Source organism: Octodon degus, unplaced genomic scaffold, assembly GCF_000260255.1.
Source record: "Octodon degus isolate 3935 unplaced genomic scaffold, OctDeg1.0 scaffold00223, whole genome shotgun sequence".
NCBI lineage: Eukaryota > Metazoa > Chordata > Mammalia > Rodentia > Octodontidae > Octodon > Octodon degus.
In genome coordinates this window covers 3667110-3688666 of record NW_004524799.1, presented here as the reverse complement: position 1 = coordinate 3688666, position 21557 = coordinate 3667110, and the positions used below count along the sequence as shown (strand labels likewise).

General features: G+C 40.4%; 1 pseudogene; it reads right to left on the bottom strand.

Moving 5' to 3' along the window:
• Positions 1-3924: 3924 nt before the first annotated feature.
• LOC101564420 lies at positions 3925-4666 on the bottom strand (annotated as a pseudogene).
• Positions 4667-21557: the final 16891 nt, after the last annotated feature.

Here is a 21557-nt window from a genome sequence, read left to right as displayed (position 1 = left end):
AGGAAAGAAAGAGGAGAAAATGGTAAAGTCAAACAAAGGAGAGGAGAGAACCAAATTTGGAGAGTAGTTGTATGAAGCCAACTACTCTTGTTTTCCTTACAAAGAGAAATGGAAGAATTAGAATTATACATCTCCCCCTTTGAAATACTAGGTACTAGGCTCAGCTAATATGCCCTGGCAAAGCTTGCCCTTTTTGTTGCTTTATATGCTATGAACAGAACAATATGCAATGCATTAATTGCTGTAACTGTCCTACTAACCTGGTTTGAAACTGTTCTATTGCCATTTTTCTCATTAAATGAATAAAAATTAAGAAATAAAATAAATAAATAAAATAAAATAAAATGACCTTGGAAATGCAACCCTACCTGTCACCATGGAATCAGCAGTCGCACCTGCTGCCCAGCGTAATGCTGGAGATTAGTAAAGAAAAATCATACCACTTGCAACCTGGATGGAGTTGAATTATAGAGCTCTGGCTTTCCTAACAGCTGATAAGAGCAATGCTTGTATGATAGGGTGTTTTATTCTTGGTTCTGGAGGAAACTGACTCTGAGAATAAAGATTTGCATGAAAAAGCTCCTTAGATAGTTCCACAAAACAGTGCCAGTATGGAGTAAGGGGAGGCTGATTTCCAGGTTGAGCATAGGCTAAATTTGAACTTCAACATCCTTATACCAAAGACCTTAGCTATAGAAATTTCTGGAGTTAGGACAGTCCTTTAGTGATATCTTGCATTAAACAATGGAGTGGACCATTTTTTTTTTTCATCGCACCACATCATTTAGTAACTGGATACAGGATAAACCTAAAAATGTGCATGTCTGCACACAGAGAAGCTACCATTAGCCTAGGACAGTGGTTGGCAAAGTACGGCCTGTGATCTATATCCTACCAGCTATCACTTTGTGTGAATAAAATTTTATTAGAACACAAGCACACTTCCTCATTTATGTATTGCCTCTGGTTGCTTTCATCTTACAATGGTAAACTTGAGTAGTTGCAACAGTGACTAAATTACTGGAAAAGCATAACGTAGTAATTATCTGGCCCTTTACCAGGAAAAACAATTGTTTATTGACATTTGGTCTAGGAAATTCCTTGAGAAGGACATATGAAGCATCAGCACCCAACATTTCTGACAACCTGAGGAAGGAGTGCCTAGGTTCTGCACACTATGTTACCTACTGTAGGAAATTAATATTTCACAAAGTGAATTTGACTAATGAAGAATAATGGACAGGTGAGAGCCAGAGGATAAACTTTCTATTTTCTTCCATGATGCACTATTTCAAGAGATAGTTCACAGAGCTTTTCTGAACACATGTCTTAAAACCCGACAATTGCCTTCACTATCTAAAAAGCTAGTGTCTCATTTGATGATTTGACAAAATACTGGACACCCACAAGTTAAAGGAGGAAAATCTTATTCTAACTCAGTTTGTAGAAGTTGCAGTCTGTAGTCAGTGGGCTCCAAGGCAGGGTGACATGGCAGAGGAGCATGGCAGAGAAGTAACAGTCTATATCATGGCAGGCAGGCAAAGAGGCAGTAAGAAGCCTTCCTCCTTTTTGTCCCTTTGTATTCCCATCAGGCTACAAACCTGTTAATTGTTTCCATGCACACCCCAGGTTGGGTTTCCAGTATCCACACCTAGAAGTATTCTAAATCAAGTTAGTTAATGAGCACCTTTTAGTCAACACACACATCAATTTAGTTAACACACACCCCAGTTATATATACTCTAATCCAGCATCACACACCCAAGGTCCAGTCATCTTCTAAAAGTCTCACCAGTGAGTATATGAGGCTTTGGGGGGACATCTAAATACAAGCCACAACACATGGCCAGCTTAAAAACATATCCCCCAATATTTGTCTTCTGCTTTTCCCATTGGAATAGCCCTTTCTTTTTCATTCCTGTTTTCTTGGAATTGTTCTTTCCAATAAAGTTTATCACCTTAAGCTTTCTGCCTCAGACTACCTCAGGAAAACCAGGCTAAGACTTAAAAATCAACTATTTAGTATTTGGCATGGAATTAGCATCAGGCTTAGAATAGTGGAGCACGAAGAGGAATAAGGACATGTACGCCCTGTCATCTCATTCCCAAACCCAGAATATTTTGCAAAGATACCTTTACCCTCACCTTCAAGGAACACTGGAGAGCTGGCCAAATAGCTCAGTGGATTAAAACGCCTGCAAGCAGGCACATGGGCCAGGGCTCAATCCCAGCGCCTGCTGTGCTGGCCCCACCTCTAGGGCGCGCTGAGACAGCAATTGAGACAGGGCGTGGTGGCGCTCGCCTGTAATACTAGCACTTAGGAGGCTGTAAACAGACAGATCACTAGGAGTTCAATCTACTAGTGAGACTTTGAACACTTTGTAGACCCTTCCCTAAAATAAAATTTAAAAAAAAAAGGAACACTGGAGGTAAACTTTGCTCTGAGACTATCCCAAAATATTCATATTTCTGCTCATCTTCCTTCCATTTGTTCACAACCAAGACATAATGTTTGTCCTTCCTGAGGCTCTTTTTCCAATTCTGGGAAGCATGTTTATTGTATATGAAACTTGTTTTACTTACCCTGAAGGTATTCCTGTTGATCTTTCAGGGTATCATGGTTCACCTTGTGAGTTATAAAACCACTGAGGGAAAAAAAGTAGTTCTAGCCAAGATACAATTTTAAGAAGACACACAAATAAAATGGAGAAAAAGGGCCCTCAGGCTGCTCTGTGCTTCTAAAGCAAAGCTCCAAAAATGAAATAAGCAGGCCACACACAAGGAAGCAGGCAAACTTTGTTTTGCTGAGAGGATTCTTTTCCTTGGATTAATTCCAGAAGGGAACAAGCACCAAGTGAGTCATAGAATAAGTAGGGCAGAGTTTGCCTTTCAGGGAATGCAATAATGTGTGGGTAGACCTGTGGCTCCCAGGGGATGCTCAGCAGGCCTGGATTTGCAAAGTCCAGGCTATTACAGGCTCTTCTATGTGAGCTCATTCTGATCTGTTCAGGTACATACCACAAACTGAATTTTCACAAATCAGCATTGTGTTTTGTTTGTCTCCTTGGAGCAGTTGAATGGTACAAATCTGGGGCTATGCTTCATGAGGGAATGCATAACTTGAGTTATACCAAGCTGTGGGGCAAAAAATAGAAATCTAGAGAGCACTGACCATAGAGGTTCTCATGCCATAGGAAGCAGATCCAAGATAAATGCTGACGTCAGTGTATGAGGTCAAAGGTGGGATATACTAGAGGAGGAATTCAAGGGCAGATCTAAATGGCAAAGTAATCTTGGATAGTGCTAGATGTGGAAGGCTTCTATACATGGCTACACAGTCATGAAACTGGAAGAATACAAAATCATCTGTTTCCATGTAAAGTCAAGGATCCAGTGACACAGGGACATGGTCCTGAAGTCAATAAATATGTTGGAGATTTAAGTACGGGAGATAGACTTACAAACTAATAATTCTTTTTTGGGGGGGAACTTCAGTTACTTTAATCTGCACATGTTCTAGATCCTAGCTCCCTTCTCCAGCCTCCCACAGTCTGTGGGTCCCCTAATCAGCCTCTTAGGGACTATGGGTAGCTGAGTGCTCAGGCAGAACACTAAGATGGACCCAGGGTGGTGGGCCCGCACTGCCCAGGATCAAGGCAGAGACAGCAGGTGCCTGACCCTGAGAAGCTGACTGAGTATGGGCTGGGAAGCAGCAGCCCCAGAAGACTGACCAGAGCCATGGTTGTGGAGGTCACAGTGCCCAGCCTCCACCAGCTCCTGGAGGCCCCTGTGGTGCAAGGTTGGGCTCCAGGGCAGAGGGAAGAGGCAGGCAGGTGAGGCCTGCCTGGGCAGACAGCAGTGCCCACCATGCTATGGGAAGCGAGGTCCAGATGGCTGGCTGTGCTGTCAAGGGCCTAGGAGGCACTACAACTGGTAAATAGTAAAGGCTAGGAGGCTGAAAAGCAGGGTGAAGCCAGCTAGGCCCAGGGTGATGGTCAGGGGAAGAGGGACCAGTACTGGATCTGGCAATACCAGAGCAGGAGCAGCAGGAGCAGCAGGAGGGGCAGCAGCAGGCTGATGATTTCCACCCCGGAGGGGCCTGGCTCTCATCCCGGTGGGCAGCGGACATGTTGGGGACAGACCCCCATGGACACATGGCAATGGAGAACACAGTTGGAAGGGAGGTAAAGGTTGTCCAGTGTCTGGGTGTCATCTGCTAGTAGCTGGCCTTGGTAGATGAGGCGCAACTGCTGCTCCCGGCTGGGAAACTGGGTCCTTTTCAAGGAGCCGATGGTGTCATGGGGCCAGACCCTGGCTACCTGCTCAGAGTCATTGAGGAATTTCAGCTGGAGCACTAGGGGCTCCTGGAGACAGTCCAGGGCTGGTGGTGCTGTTGCTGTGACTCCTGGGCTGAGTTCTGGTTGTGTGGTTTGACATCTGTGTCCCAGAATGGAGGTTTCAGCCCCAGGGGACTCCCCTCTGCCACTGTCCATGGCTGCCATGGCTTCACTGGCCTGGGTGGGTGGTGGAGTCCTTGCCATCTGGAGCAAGGTGTCAGTGCCCTCTGAGGTGTGTGTTGAGACCCAGGTGAGGCCTGCACCAGAAGGCAGGTGAGCACCATGAAAAGCACAGTCACCTCATCATCCATCCCTTCAATCAAGGCCATGGCACCTGCCTTGCTGCTGTGCCACCAAGGCGGGGGAGGCCCAAAGGACAGTGAGAGGCTGGCTCACAGCCAAGAGCCATCCAAGCCCCAGCAGCCTCCAACCCCACCCCACCTCATCTCTCCACAATGCAAATTCTTCTGTTGCCTTCCCCACCCAGGGTACAGACTGCTCTGACCCTCAGGTTTGTCTTTTAGTCCCCTTCCCATGACCAAATCTCAAGTCCTAACTTTGTAAGCCTGAATTCTGGGTCTTTTGTTGCTATTGTTGAGACAGTCTTGACAAGTAGTTCAGGCTGGCCTTAAACTCCTGTAGAGCCTCTTGCCTCAGCCTCCCAAGTGCTGCGATCATTCAACTCTAAATTCTCAATTCTCGGTCCCCATCAGGAACTCCAAGGCCAGCTCAATCCAGCGAAGCCATGGCAGCTATCCCTCAAATTCACCCAAACCCTGTCTCTGTGGTGAGGCCCCTTCTACTTGACCCCTCTTCTATATTCAACCTTCTCTAAACTTCACCCCAAACTTACCCACACTTTTATCCACTTCATCCCAGTTTATTTGCTCTTTCATTTACTTCCTCTCCAAGCTTATCTAAGGATCGGTCACTCAAGTTTCCGCCAAGGGGCAAAAAAGGGCTCTCTCGGGCCCCTGCCTCACCCCTGTATAGTGAACCCAAACCCCACGTGTGACAAGGGACTTATCTCTAGAGCTGCCTCCACACTAGTGGTCAAACTTCGCCCTTGGGCAGTCTGGAATCTCGGTGATGCCACCTAGCCAGCTCAGCCCCTTCTTGGTCCCCACAAACCGCACACTCCACCCCCGTAGAGCCCCGACTCCACACCTCCTCCTCCTCAGAGAGCCTCTCCAAACCCAGGTGCTGCCAGAACCCGGATCCCACCGGACCCCGACTGCACCCTCTCCACCCCTCAGCCCCAACACCCCTCCCATCTTCAAGGCAAGCGCGGGACACAAACTAGTAACTCATGATCTTGATATCAGCAATGGATTGATTCTAGGACTCTGAAGATTCTAGAATCTGAGAGTGTACCAGTCTTTTATATAGAATGATGAAATATTTGCATATATATCTTCTGTATACTTTACATCACTCATACTTACAATCCCTAATATGATGCAAATGCTATGGAAATAGTTGCAACCTTGTATTTACTTGGAAAACTGTGACAAGTAAAATAGTATGTACATGTTATGTACAGATACCATTTTTTTAAAATTTTTTTTTCGGAACCGGAGATTGAACTCAGGGCCTTATGCTTGCCAGGGAAGTGCTTATTCCACTGAGCCATCTCCCCAGCCTTTTTTTCTGAATATTTTGGATTTTTTTTTGGAGGGGGAGGGGGAAGGGTCTACAAGGTGTTCATGGTCTCACTACTAGATCGGACACGTAGTGATTATCCTGTTTACAGCCTCCCAAGAGCTGGGATTACAGGCTTGTGCCACCACACCTAGTCTCAATTGCTGTCTCAGCACGCCCCAGGGGCAGGGCCATCACCGCAGGCCAGGGGATCGAACCCCGGCCCCTGCACCTCCTTGCAGGGACTTTAATCCACTGAGCTATTTGGCTGGTCCCTGGATTCTTGATTGATTAATTTGTTGATATACAACCTTTAGATATGGAAACCTAGCTGTAGTTTATTGGGGCAATTATCTCCACAGAAACAAAATATTTCTTATATATGCAAACTGACCAAGAAATATAATACAGAAAGCAGCTAAAAGTGGTGCTACTGCAGATAAGACTGAGGTAATAGGCATGGAAGAGTCGGATTGCTCACGATTCTCGAAAATCTCGGAGTTGAAGCTTTCTGTGCCATTTCCAGTGTTGTGTGAGCCTCGGAAACAAAGCTCTGCCACCTGAAAGCATGTAAATAAGGTCATTGAGGTAGATAGAGCCCTGATGGGCACGGATTAGGATGAGCTGAAACATAGTTACCATTTTTATTGCCATTAATGAATTACTAAATCAAATATTCTAGAGTTCAATTTCTTCCTCTACCGTGTGCACGAAAAGCTGTGTAAGTGTTCAGAATTCTAGCCATTATTTTGAAAACACTGACAGTGCTAAATATTGTTCCTTAGTTTCCTTGTGTGTACATGCATCAGTGTGCCATACAATGAAGACCTCTTTCTGCTTTTCACCTTCCAGATAAATTATTCAATACTTCATGTCTCATTAAGACAAAATATTCACAAACATAACCTTTGATCAATGCATGATCTTACCATTTCTTTTGTGTCACTTAAGACTAAATTATATTCAAAATGGCTTTACTATTAAATACTTTTTATGAAATGCCACTTTTTAAAAGGTGTTTTTCTCTGTGAAGTATAGTTAGTAGTAATCTATTTTCATCTAGTGGATATTAGTTCCTAATATTGTATGCAAGAGATAATGCCTGACCACTTACTGGAACTATTTCATAGTTGCTTGGTTCTCTGAGCACTAAGATGTTTGAGGGATCCCCATTCCCCACTAAAAGCCCTCAAATCCTCTACCCTTGTTGCTTTCTTTGTCTTATTTGGTGAGCAGTGTATCACATCTTATTTTACTTTTTTGAATTTTCACCATATCCTGTTTGATCATTTTTTCCATGGTGACCTGTTTTGAATCCATCATTTACCCCGTTTATAAATGTAGCATATATTTTTACCTAATCTCCAAAATCACACATTTGGTCAAAATAAATCTAAATGATTAAGGGTATTCTTCATGCCACCCGCAGTGTCTGTATTGAGCAGGACAATTTCAGTCCTCCTGTTGCCTTAGAGGCTTGCCATAGAATTATCAACCTGGAATATTTTTGATGCCATACTTCTTGGCTCTCAGGTCTTACTCATTTTTCTTATTCTTGAATTCATTCTAATTTTTGTTTGGCTAAACTACATTATCAAGTTACTTTTGCTTACTTTAGAAATGTTTGTTTTTCCTAAACCCTTGTCTTTGGCTATCTGAAAGTATTTTTGTTTGGCTTCTAGACCAGGCAAATAATTTTCCTCCCTATAAAATATTATGTTGAAAAATGTTCCTTCAAATCTTTGAGAGATTGCCCCCACTGCTTTGTAGTAACTCGTATTTGTAATGTTATATACTGATTTCTTTTCCCGTTTCCCACTTTCTTCCCAAACTCTAGAAACTTTGAGCATCATGCCTTCATCTCCATTGTGAAATTTAGTTACATGGCTCAAAAAGGAATTTTTTTGTGTTTATCTTGTTGGACATTCATTGGTCTTCTTTTTCCAGTGCTGAGAGTTGAACCCAAGGCCCTTGAACTAAGCTATGCCTGCATCTCTTTTTATTTTAAAATTTTGAGATAGGGTCTCACTAAGTGAATATATTACTCAAGCTATGTTTGAACTTCAGTCCTCCTGCTTCAGCCTCCCAGAGTGTGAGGATTAGAAGCACGTGCCACCTCATTGACTAGACATTGATTAGGCTTTTTAAAATAGAAAATATGTGTTTATGAAATTATGGAATATTTTTCTGATATTTCTTTCCTTCTATTTTTTGTCCCATCTTGCTCAAACTCTGATTAGAACTCCGGCTTAAATTTATTTTACATTTTCTACATCTTTTCTTAAGTATTTTAAATGAATTATATTTTTATTTTATTTATTTATTTATTTATTTATTTATTTATTTATTTATTTATTTATTTTGCAGTACTGGGGCTTGAACTCAGGACCCTGCACTTGCCAGGCAAGCACTTACTCTACTGAGCTGTCTCCCTGGTCCTATACTTTTAATTTTTAAGATTTTTTTCTCTGTATATTCCATTCATAATGCTCTGCTCTTATTTTTGTGTGCAATATTTATTCAAATCTCTGTGAAGATCTCATTGTATTTGTTTCCTATAACTTACTTACTTACTAATACTTATTATAGCAGTGTAGGACCTTGATATGTGTTAAAATAGTCTTCTCTTGTTTTGTTATTTTAAGTCATGGCCCCATTATGTAATTCAGATTGACCTGAACTCAAGTCATGTAGCCCAGGCTGGCCTCAAACTCACAGCATTTCTCTTGCCTCAGCCTCCTTTGTCCTAGTATTATAGGTGTGTACCACCATGCCTGGCTAAAAGTAGGCTTATAAGGAGACATCCTATGCTTAAAATTTTGTTTTCAGCATCACTGTGATAATTCTTGACAAGCTTCTCATTCTTCCATTCTATGAACATATTCTGAGCATCATATGTATTTAAAGTACTGTGTCAGGCATTGAGATATGAAGCATATCTGGGCAGAGCCTAGAGAATCTTCTAGGAATTTAAAACCCAGTGTAGTGCTTCTGCAGTATTTATTTTTAAATTCTTGCTAGCCACATGCTTTTATAGAGTACTGTTTGCATATCTCTAAGAAAATTATTTTTAGGAATAATTCTAGTAACTTGTTTTAGAAAAGTAATGGAAATAATGGAGTTTAAAAGATGTTTTGCCAAACCACACTTTCCACCCCCATGGTATTCTAATTGTCACTCTCTGGGGAAACTGGATATGGACTTTGGTAATCTATGGTCCAAATAAATACTTTAAAACTATAGTGCAAGGAAGTAATTTTCTCCTGGTTTCCAAGCTTGCTGATGTCCACAGTATGGGACAAGTAGCAGGTCATGCCCTCCATGAGGTGATAAATACTGTTTTGTATATATGAGGACCCACAGGCAGCACATTTCCCTTCATACTTATTGCCAGGCCCTGGACTTCACAATAGCTCTTTGTTCAGTCAGAAATCCAGGAAATTCAAACCCAGCCAGAAAAATATGGAGCAGCATTTCCATATAGAAATGTAGAAGCAGCTTTCACAGGTGCCAGTGATAAGGTCATGGGGAACCTTCCATTATACTCATTCCAGGAAAGCACATGTTGTAACAGAGCAGACTCTGTGGTGACAGATAGGTCTGGGGTGCTATCTTGCGTTTGTCACTTACCAGCAGGGATTTCCCAGTTAATGTCTGAGCTACAGTTCCATATTTTCATTTCTTCATAAAATAAGAATTAATCATTATCACAATAACCATAAGTTAAACCATGGGCAAAGGCTATTGGCAGGTCTGTCATTGTTAATTTCAAGTGCAAGTTCTGAAAGGTCACTGCAGATAGCTTATATACAGATTGCTACCTTCATCCCCAGAGATTCTGGTTCTGCAGGCTCTGGTTTGGGTATGAGAATTTGCTTTCTTAACGTTTTGATGGGCTAGAGACCAAACTTTGAGAACTGCTACTAAATTCTACTCAATATGATATGAAGGAAGCTGGAACTTCTCTATCATCTATTACAAGATGTGTCCAGTGGCACCATTTCCTGCACATTCCTTCCACAGGTTGTTTTCTTTGGCTGAAATCACTTCTTTGGATGTAAATAGCAAAAACCTTGCTAAAGTAAAATATATTATCTGTGGCAAAGAGCTCCAGTCAATATAACCTCCATTTTCATTTTATCTTAGACATTTTTTCATTTTGATTTACTCAATCATCAGCAAAGTTTGCTTAAGGAGCCAGACAGTAAATATGTCGGGGCCTATGTAACACACAATCTGTTTGAACTACTCCACTCTGCCTTTGTTAATACTGATCAAAAAGAAAAAAAAGGATTTGACTGTATTCCAATGTAATTTTATGCCTTTGGGCCATAATTTGCCAATCCCTAGATCACACAGAAAGACCTTAAGGAAGAACTGAGCAGAAAAAAATCTGAGTCTTTTTTCTGAAAGAAAACATCCTTCCTTGACTGACAACATTCGAGTGCCCCATTAGTTCACATGTTCTATTGGAAACTATGTGGTTCTACTTCAGGTCAGTGAGGTATGAGTCAAAAGGGAAAAGAAGCCATATGTCCAGGTCCAGTGTACAGTGCCAGCTGATGAAAAGGAAGAGTCACTGTGAATAAGAGAACTCAATCCAGTGTCCCTCTCTACAGTGTTAACCATAGAAAGATGAACATGAAGCAAAGTGATTAGCTGTAACTATGAGGATTTTGAATAGATTTGATTTTAACTTTTCTTCCATTCCTCAATTATCTGTTTTTCCTCAGGGGTCTTTTTTGAAATTATTACATATTGTTTTCTTCAAACACCATGTAATCCTAGATTGTTCATTTGAATTTAGAAATGTAGCAACAGGTGGGTTTTTGAAAAAGTAGTTAGTATTGATTTTCCCTGATGCTTTGTCAATCATTTTCTCTGCCTGAGAGGGAAGGCATAGCATCCACAGAGGAACTTCATTTTGGAGAATGAAAGGACAGAAATAAGGGAGGCATCTTGAACATATTCCCTATTTTCAAAACATGGGGCCTTTACTGTGGAGCACCCACGAGACATAACGGGACTCGAGAGCTTTGTACAGTCATTCTACCTGAAAACAGAAGCAATCTCTCCTCATGAGGATGTGGGGATGGCTATTCATTATAGCCACTGCTATGTCTATTCTTGACCTAGTATTTTCATTCATTATTCTGAATCCCACCTCCCTCCCCATTCTGCCTCTTTGTACATGGTAACTTCTAGTTCAGAATTTCTCTATTTCAGAGGCTGTTCAACTGCCTTTTCACCTTCTCATTGATTCTGTGTTGTAAGCCAGAGCATCTATCCCTATTTCATCTGTTAAAATAACCCCTTACGTTTCCAACCTTTCAGATGTTTTTCAAAATCTTGGGTCAGGGCCGAGGAGATGGCTCAGTAGAATAAGCACTACCCTGGCAAGCGCAAGGGTCTGAGTTCAATCCCTGGTTCTGAAAAAAAAAATCTTGGGTCAGCTTCTCACCCCTTATCCTCTTTTTAGTTCTGTTACAGATTTATTCCCTTTTATATGTCCTTACTATCATTTCCATGGGTCTCGGAGAGAAGTAAAGCCTGCCAATCTGGAGAAGTCTGTATGAATTTTAGATAAAGCTCATTCTACTGAAGTCTACTGTATAACAAAAAGAATTATACAAAGGAATCAGACTATTTATGCTAATTTTGTATAGTAGTTCTATCTTTCAAATTGTGTTCTCAGAATTTCCCTTGGTATTCTAAACATTAAAATGTTAGTTGGTGCATTCTATTACTAAATTGTATATAATAAAAATTTAACAATTATGTGTAAATGTTAATTGTTATTATACTACCTATTAAAATCTGCATACACATGTTTATAAAGTTTTTAGCTTACAAAAATATTCATATATATCTCAGTTGAGCATCATTATAAGCCTTTAAGATAGATACAACAACTTATGGTAGACACTACATAGCAGTGAAGCTAGCAGACTCCTTTGATTCTCATCTTCAAGGGGCTTCTTAACTTGCTCAAAACTACTCTTCTATAACCTACTTAACTTTTCTGGTGCCCAACTTTCTTATCTGTAAATTTAGAATAATAGTATTTCCTTCATATGGTAATGATAGTTATAATTTTTGTAAACTTTTACATCAGGATCTAGCACATTATAAATATTCAAGAAATACTAGATAGTGGCAGTAGTAGAGGTAGTAATGAAAGTAGTAGTAATAGTAGTATTGATAATAGCAGCAGTAGTATTTTTATTATTGACCCTTATTCCCTTTCACAGATGACAAAACTACATGTTATCAGTCAAGTCACTTTTGCATTCAATTAATAAGAAAGAAATCCTGGATACAAATATATGTGTTCTGATTCCAAAGAAGATATTTCTGGGCCAGAGAGATAGCTCAGTAGAATAAGCACTTGCCTGGCAAGCACAAGGTCCTGAACTCAATCCCTGGTACAGAAAAAAAAGATATTTCCAATAACCATATTGTTTCATCATGTATAAAAATAATAAAGAACCCACAAAGACTACTGAAGCTGGAGAAGATCATAAAAGACTCTCTCCTCTCATTAAACACTACCCAAAGATGTGATGCTGTACAAATTATATAGATAGAAATCTACTAAAAATAGACATTCAATGCCCTTTATCTGTGCTTTCTTAACATTAGCCTATTAAATCTTTGCTACAAAAAGGCACAGAAAGCAAACATTTGCCCCAATCAATGAAGTTCCTTAAGAAAATGGATCAGCTCTTTCATTTTGCATTTTCAATATAGTATAAGCAAAATTTCTGTCAATTTTCAATGTTACTGATGTTTGTCTAGCATTACTTAAAATGACATTATGACAATCCTGACCTTATGTACTCACTTTCATACATGAATGACCCTCCAGAGACAATGAATTTACAAAGATGAGACTGTCACTGTGTGAACTCTTTGGGAAAATTTATACCACTCATTTTCTTTCAATCTCAAGTTAGCTAAACTACCAACATGTTGGTATTTGAAAGGTAAAGTTTAAAAATAGAAACAAAAACTAGAAGCTTAGGTGGTCAAGGGATTGTTATTATCTTGCAGTATTAATTAATCTTAGTTCTGATCCTGAGATGTTATTTACTGATATAGATTCTAGAATACTTTTACTGTTATCTTTCCTTTTTTCCATGTTTCCCCTTGTTTCATGACTTTTACACACATCCTTTCAGAAGTTGAAGACCTATACAGTCAAAACCTTCCAGGTTATGGAAGTTGTTTGATAGGAAAAAAATAGATGGAATATAAATAAGTTTCAATATTCCAGGGATATTAATGCTGTTGCATAACATTAGTAGTTTTAACAGTAGGTTATTTTTCATCTTTCTGTATCATATTTTTGCAAAACCCAATGTCATAGGCAAAGATAACTTTTATCAGTACAAGAAATAGAAAATTAAAATATAAGTTTTCCTTCCTTACTGTAAGTTATCAGAAGGGCATAGATTAAAGTCCTGGACTTAGTACATTAAAACTACGTAGCATTCACCCTGTAATAAACTTTCAGTGAACTCCAAATTTAACATTGAAGAGCTTCCATCTCATGATGATAACTTTCATGTATCTTCTGATAGATAATGGAGGGTTATCTGCATTTTTTTTGTTTTTAATGAGATTTTAAGGATGTAGCTGCTACTTTCTTAAAATCAGGTGGACTTGGGATTGTCAACAGCCAGTGTCTATACTGAGAGTCACTACTGACAAGAGATTGATGAACCAGTGGAACAAAAATCCTGATACAATGTTGATGAAAAATATCTTTGGATGTCCTGCACATCCTTAAAAAAGGCTGATTAAACTCCAATGGAGCTGCTTAGCTAACAGCAACCTTGGTTTTTCCAGGTCCTACAACAAGAGCAGAGTGCAAAAGTGTCCTGCCAAAAGAATATTTAAATGTGGAATAGCTTAAGGTGCATGTTCTATCCTAAGCTTATTTCCCATATATAACTACCAATTTTATTTCTTACTGCCCTCTAAGCCCTCCTCTGTACACATGCTACCAAGAAAGAACTAGCAGCCAGGCAGATATACCTCTACCTCTGAATTTCCACAGCTAGAGTGAACTTCAGAAGGCCCCATCTAAGGACTGGGCTCAGAGATTTGAGTTTAACATAAGAGCATACTCACTTCAGCATTTCTGCTGCTAGAGGTCTATTACAAGTTAATTTCCTTGAGGAGGCACACCAGTAATAGAAGGATAGGAAAAAGACTGAGGAAAGGGAGAAGTTAAGATTAGATTGCATCTCCTTGGTAGACTTCAGTCTGCTCTGGTTGAGAAGACCTTTCATAATTGTCCCACATTAGGCTCAAATGGACAAGTTCTATAGATCCCCATGTTGAATAATCATTGAGTTCCAGGTATCCCAACAATGGGGTTTGATCTTAGGTGGAGTGTTTCACATCAATTGAGTCAATATTGGGGAGGAAGGAAGATGACAAGTGAGGGTCATGTGTCTAGTGTGCTCTCAGGTTTGGTGGTGTTAAAGAGGTACTTGTGTGGTAGAACATAGCATTTTTCACATGGCATAAATTTGGTATAATCTCAGTTGCTATAAGTCTCAGTTTAAAAGCAAGTCTGGGCAGTACATTGAGCTCCATAGAGACAGCGCTGGGGCAAGTGAGAGCTGAACGGGCACTGGGCGACTCTGTACCTCGCTGAGGAAAACAAGTAAACATGGGCAAAGGAGATCCTAAGAAGCCGAGAGGCAAGATGTCATCATATGCATTCTTTGTGCAAACTTGCCGAGAAGAGCACAAGAAGAAGCACCCAGATGCTTCCATTAACTTCTCAGAGTTTTCTAAGAAGTGCTCAGAGAGCTGGAAGACCATGTCTGCTAAAGAAAAAGGAAAATTTGAAGATATGGCAAAGGCGGACAAGGCTCGTTATGAAAGAGAAATGAAAACTTATATTCCTCCTAAAGGAGAAACAAAAAAGAAGTTCAAGGATCCCAATGCGCCCAAGAGGCCTCCTTCGGCTTTCTTCTTGTTCTGTTCTGAGTATCGCCCAAAAATCAAAGGAGAACATCCTGGCCTCTTCATTGGTGATGTTGCAAAGAAACTTGGAGAAATGTGGAATAATACTGCAGCAGATGACAAGCAGCCATATGAGAAGAAGGCTGCTAAGCTGAAGGAGAAGTATGAAAAGGACATCGCTGCCTACCGGGCTAAAGGAAAACCTGATGCAGCAAAAAAGGGAGTTGTGAAGGCTGAAAAAAGCAAGAAAAAGAAGGAAGAGGAGGAGAATGAGGAAGATGAGGATGAAGAGGAAGAAGAAGATGAAGAAGAGGATGAGGAGGATGAAGAAGAGGATGATGATGAATAAGTTGGTTCTAGCGCAGTTTTTTTTTCTTGTCTATAAAGCATTTAACCCCCCTGTACACAACTCACTCCTTTTGAAGAAAAAAAAAATTGAAATGTAAGGCTGTGTAAGATTTGTTTTTAAACTGTACAGTGTCTTTTTTTTTTGTATAGTTAACACACTACCGAATGTGTCTTTAGATAGCCCTGTCCTGGTGGTATTTTCAATAGCCACTAACCTTGCCTGGTACAGTATGGGGGTTGTAAATTGGCATGGAAATTTAAAGCAGGTTCTTGTTGGTGCACAGCACAAATTAGTTATGTATGGAGACGGTAGTTTTTCATCTTCAGTTGTCTCTGATGCAGCTTATACGAAATAATTGTTGTTCTGTTAACTGAATACCACTCTGTAATTGCAAAAAAAAGTTGCAACTGTTTTGTTGACATTCTGAATGCTTCTAAGTAAATACAATTTTTTTATTAAAAAAAAAGCAAGTCTGACCTATAATGTGAATAATGTACTGACTGTCATCATGCATCTTATCTGTCTATAGGCAGCAGAATTTGTCCTTATCTAACCCAAGATTTCATGACAGGGAACCAGCAACAGCTCCACACAGGCTTCCTGGATGGTGGTAACAAGAATATGAAGAATAGCTCATGATTCTTGGGTATTTATCTTGTGTTTAAGATTGTGTAAACCCTCTCCATGTGCAGCTCCTTACATCAGTCCTGTGACATTAGGTCATTTTGCAATGTACAAATGAGGAAGTTAAGGGGATAAAGGCAGTGGGGAGACTCTAAGTGTTTCCTTTATTGTCGCTCAGAGAAAATGAGAAATTCAGGGATGGTGGCCTGTCTCAAGTATACCACTGATCTTTATTATTCTCCTGCATTATTTTTTTGCCCAAGTGGATCCCAAGGGGCAAGGAGTACCCCGTTCAGCTTGAAAAAGACAAAAATATCAGCCAGAGAGAGTGTCAGGTGCTGAGGTCAGGATTTCTAAAAAAAAAAAAAAAAAAAAAAAAGACATACCCTCCTGGGAGGTTTTTCTAAGTTCTAAATGCAAAAAAAAACAGTCTCTGAACCAACTTGAAAACACATTTTAATCTGTCTTTACTTTTATGTTTCCCATACACAAAGGGAGAAAGCATGTAGCTATATACAAACATAGTCTCCCCTTGCCTTCATAAACCCTGGGCAATAATATGATCTCTCCTGTTTATGAGATAGAGATTTTAAGTTGAAGCAGATGAACTACAAGGTCTTTAAAGAGTCTTCTATCTCTAAAAATTTTAGCTCATAAAAATTTGCTATGAAAGTCAGTAGTAATTAAAGGGAGTTCAGAAGGAAACTATATGAATCAGAAGCACTTTGTGAATATAAAGTGTCAAGTGTTACTATAAATAACTGGATGTGGTTCTTACCTGTGGTTTGGGTTCATGAGATGGAATTAATTCCTTTCTTTCATAAACTTGACTATGTCCTGGAAGTTTCAATGCACTTTACAATTAAAATGTAGATTGGCTTTACTTCTAAATCCTGCATGCTGCCCTCCCACTCCATCTCCAACTTTGCCGACTTGGTGATAATGAAAACAGCAAGGATATTTCCAAGGAGAAGGTTACCTGAAGAAGCTGCCACTCTAGCCTACCTGTTGAGATGTCATTTTTTCACTTTACCTTCACCTCTGCCCCTCAGATCCCATGCTACTGGAGCTTGAAGAGCCTCGGGAAACAAGCTGCATTTAAGTAGGTAGATCATAAGCAGATTATAGAATACAGTTGGATAGGAGTAAGACAGGTTCAAGTACAATCTCTCAGTTCATTTCTGTAGCATCTGTGGGTATAGGACACCGTACTGGGAAGCAATGGGCATATGGGCACAGCCCCTGCCTGCAAAAGGCTCTCTATCCAGTTGGAGAAGAGAGGTAGATTCAGAAATGCTGCCAGAGAAATGATCAGCATTTAACAGATGTAAAGAAAATGTGTGCAGATGAGAGAAATAATAATAGCCACCATTCACTGGATGTTGACTAGAAGCCATGTGTTTTTCTAACATCTTCTCATTTAATAATTCCAAGAAATGTACATGGAAGATTTGCTATTTTTATATGCATTTGATTGTGAGGAAACTGGCACAAACAGGTAAGGGGCTTTGCAACAGATGAATCAGATAGCATAGAACAGAGCCTGAATTAGAACTCCAATCTTTTTATTAACAAGCAAAAATTTCTTTTCTTTCTTTTTCTTTTGTATTTTAGGGAAGGGTCTACAGGGTGTTCAGGGTCTCACTACTAGATCAGACTCCTAGTGATCCACCTGTTTACAGCCTCCAAAGAGCTGGGATTACAGGCGCACCACCATGCCCAGTCTCAGTTGCTGTCTCAGCACGCATTGGGGGTGAGGCCACGGCAGGCCCAGGGATTGTACCCCTGGCTCCTGTGCCTGCTTGCAGGTGCTTTAATCTGCTGAGCTATTTGGCTGGCCCACAAACAAAAATTTCAATCTTTTTAACTTTACATGATTTGCTGCAGGTACCAGTTATTCTGACTTAGGAATCTGAAGTAGGATTTACACCAGATGAGAGAGACCAACTGAATGATATGATGAAGGCCGGCAGACACATTTCCTGTTTTATATATGTGTATGTATACAGGATATACACACTTATATATTCTAGTCATAAAGAACTGCTGTAGTAACGCTGGAGATTTAGAAAAGTTCTGGGATTCTGTGGTGCCATTAAGAGTGCCCACTACACCATTGTGGGGGCAGGATAGTTGGAAGTGGGAAGGAACAGAATGATAGTGTCACAGGGAAGATGAGGCACAGATTGAGTATAATTGTGATGTGAATTTGGAAGCATACTTGTGAAATTGTTTTAGCAAATCAATCCACATTGTTCAAACTCAGTACAATGTGTTCTTGCAAAACTGTGCACACACACACACACACACACACACACACACACACGCACACGCACACGCACACGCACAGACAAACCATGAGGTCTCTCCCATAGAAAGTTCAGCTCATCAAACTAAAAATGCTGCATTGCAGAGCAGTGGTTCTGCCAACGTGACTATCCAAAAGACTCCCCCACAAGCATGTTCATGTTCAAATTGCTGAGCCTCAGCTCTAAGGAAGATAAGTCAGAATATTTGGATTTCTAACCAGCTTCTGGATGATGCTGATATAACCATTTTGGGGACCACTCTCTTAGCACTGCTGTAGAGCAAGATGTGACTGGGATCTGAATACAACGGATGAAAGTGAGCACCTTAGCATTACAATCAATAGCTTCCTGCAAACCATGTCACATGTTTGTGCTCCTGTCTCCATCAATTTTTTAACCTGTGAGGTCTTCTTAGAGATCATATCAGGTGAGGAAGGATTCCTTCAAAGCAAGCCAAAAGAAAAAGTTACTACAGTTTTAAAAGAAAAACATTCCACAGGGAACTGATAACATTGCAAATCATGAACTAAAGGTTGCGCAGCCCAGGCTCAGGCTGGGCACTCTTACCCACAGGCCACACCCGGGGCCAAGCATGCCAGGGAGTTTCTCCCTGTGGAACACCTTAGTCATGTTATTTCATGTACTTGTGTGGCTTTGTCATCCCTAGGTTGTTTGTTCAAAACTCTAGCTTTAGCCATTATGGCTCTCAAAACTCATTCAAAACTATGACTCTGATCAGCTCATTGTCTGCCTTTAGAGCATCAGTGGCTCACTGTGACTTTTTGTGCTATGTTTATCTTTTCATAGTCTTTCACATCTTTTAAGCCCATTCAGTCTCCTATAGGACATCTAAGTCTCTAAAATAGATACATTGCCTCTTACATACATCTGCGATTCTAAACTTTCCATGCTTACCTATCTTCAATTGAATAAACTCTTTATCTCCTCCAGCTGGTACGGCCAAGATCAGTGGCATGGGAAAACCTTTCAACACCTTGGGCCATGTCCTTCAAGTACTCCTATAAGGCATTCTGTGCTGGTAGAAATAAATAAGGCTGAGCCTTCCAATACATTGGAATTTCCTTGAAGACAAGCTGAGTGTTTTGGCACCCAGTGCATGGAAAATAGATTGACAATATTTTTATTTCTTAAAAAGAAAAGAAAATGCACTAAGAAAAAATTAGAAATGATACAGAATTTCACTAAACATATACTTACCTAGAATTAGCCATCATATCTGCTGTTCTTGGGGCAAAGATTGTGTGATCTCTAAGAGTCTGAGCTGCAAGGAGGAAAACTCACTCATAAATACCATAAGAAAATGACAACATGCCATTACTAACCCAGAAGAAGCTATATCTGTTTTAGAATTTTTCCACCTGAACATTACAAACCACAAAAGCAACTGTTTGCCTCACAAAGAACATATTTTTAACAGCACATTTTCCCAAAAGGACACTCCTCTCTCTGTTGCATTTTGATCTATCCTGATTTAATTTAAAGTTTGAAGATGGGGTCTGACCTTTTCTATCAGTGGCTGAGCCGTTGTCTCATGGAAATGCAGTTTGAACTCATTAATAGGGCAGCCTGTATATTATAACTTAGAAGTTCTGGGTTATCACTGATGCCTGCAATTGCTATGGAAACTGGGTTTGTATGCACCTTTCAGAGTCTGATTTAAAACATTAAGCAAAAAAAGATGAAGAAAATGAAGTTTCCTTGGAGGAATAAAGTGTTTAGTATCCAGCATGCATGGGCAGGTTATGTGATGCAAAAATGCTTTGCCTACACAACAGTAAAGACAATTCCTTATATTTTTATATATTCAATTTAATTTTTTTTTGTTTCAAGGTCTCACTACGCAGTTCAGACTTGTAGTGATCCTCCTGTTCTCAGCCTTCCCAGTGCTGGGATTATAGGTGTGCACCACCAAGCTGGATCTTGGAGGCTAGCTCAGTGTGCCTGGGGGCATGGCTGCGGTGGCACGTGGTACTGAGGTATTGAACCTCAGTCCCTGAGCTTGCCTAAGCCGGCACTTGGTCCACTGAGCTATCTAAATGGCCTTATATTTTAAGCAATTATAATATATAAATTTATATCAGTGAGCTGTGTTTACACTGGTGAAGGAAAGGCAGCTGGTCCCACTCCATGCCCACACATAGACACACAAATATAAACACCCACATGCTTCAGTTTTGCTCCACTCTTCTGCATAGTAAATCCTGCATACTAAAGCCTGCATACTAAAATCCTCCAAAAGCTTCTACACATGCATCTTTGGCTGCTCTTATGGTTTAGAACTAGATGCTTCCTCAGAGTTTTATGTGTTCAAGGGTGGGGCTTTGGGGGAAGTTATGGAATCATGAGACCTCTAACTTAATATCTGAATCCACTGATGTGATCATGATTTGATGGCATTTAAACTTGGGAAGTGGGACTAGATGAAGTGCCTAGTTGAGAGCATGACCTTGCAGGTCTATATTTGGTCCTTGGCCCCTTCGCTCTGGATATCTCCCTTACTTTGTGCTACCTAGCTGCCATGAAGTGAGCATCTTTCCTCTACCACACTTTAACCTCACACTATATCTACCTCACTTTGGGCCTAAAAGGAATGGGACTGGAAACTTCTGAAACTGTGAGCCAAAATAAACTGTTCCTCCTGTAAGTTGCATGTATCAGGCCACAGTGAACACCTAGGCTGCTTCTTGTGCAAGTAGTAACTGCTGTTCCCTGTTGTGCATGACCTGAATTTTCTAGTTGTAAAATGATAGTTTTAATTTGATGAAGGCTGCTATAATTACATTCCTCCTTACATTTGGATTTAGGAGGCTTTATTCTTCTTCACTGTCATTGTCTATATTCTAATCTAATCACTACAGGGTGGTATTCTGTGGGACGGACAAGAGAATGACTTTCACCTTGTAGAAAGAGATTCTCCATGTTGACTTCCCACACCAATGGATAGCCATGTGTTATACTTTGCAATGTCCTCCTCTCTTATTTTTACCTCCTCAATGTGAATAGTTTACAGCATTGCCTTATCTCTTCTGTATTCTCTCAATCCCTGCACAAACATTAAGAGGCAGGTGTGAGCTGCATCTCTTTTCTTCTTTCTTCCTTGTCTTTCTTGTTTTTTTGCTCTTCTTCCCCTGCTCCTCCTCCTCCTGCTCCTCCTCCTCCTCCTTCTCCTCCTCCTCCTGCTCCTGCTCCTCCTCCTGCTCCTCCTCCTCCTGCATCTTCTTCTTCTTCTTCTTCTTCTTCTTCTTCTTCTTCTTCTTCTTCTTCTTCTTCTTCTTCTTCTTCTTCTTCTTCTTC